The sequence below is a fragment of the Penaeus monodon genome, chromosome 20 (genome assembly GCF_015228065.2).
Source record: "Penaeus monodon isolate SGIC_2016 chromosome 20, NSTDA_Pmon_1, whole genome shotgun sequence".
Classification (NCBI taxonomy): Eukaryota; Metazoa; Arthropoda; class Malacostraca; order Decapoda; family Penaeidae; genus Penaeus; species Penaeus monodon.
This window is the reverse complement of record NC_051405.1, coordinates 40,042,106-40,042,308: the sequence shown is the minus strand read 5'-3', so window position 1 is coordinate 40,042,308 and position 203 is coordinate 40,042,106.

Genomic DNA, 203 nt, shown 5'->3' with positions numbered 1-203 from the left:
GCTCCTTTGGAATATAAATGTAGTCTTCCCTTTCCATCCCACAATGATATATGAGTGAAGCCAAAAGAATTGTTCATTACAGACCAGGCGTCAAAACATGAACAGTCCCCCTCAGCAACTTGGGTCAGACAGGGACACAAGCTAATGCTCAATGATGACTGTGAAGTTGAGGGCCAGTTAACCGAACAGGATGCCTTAACTTA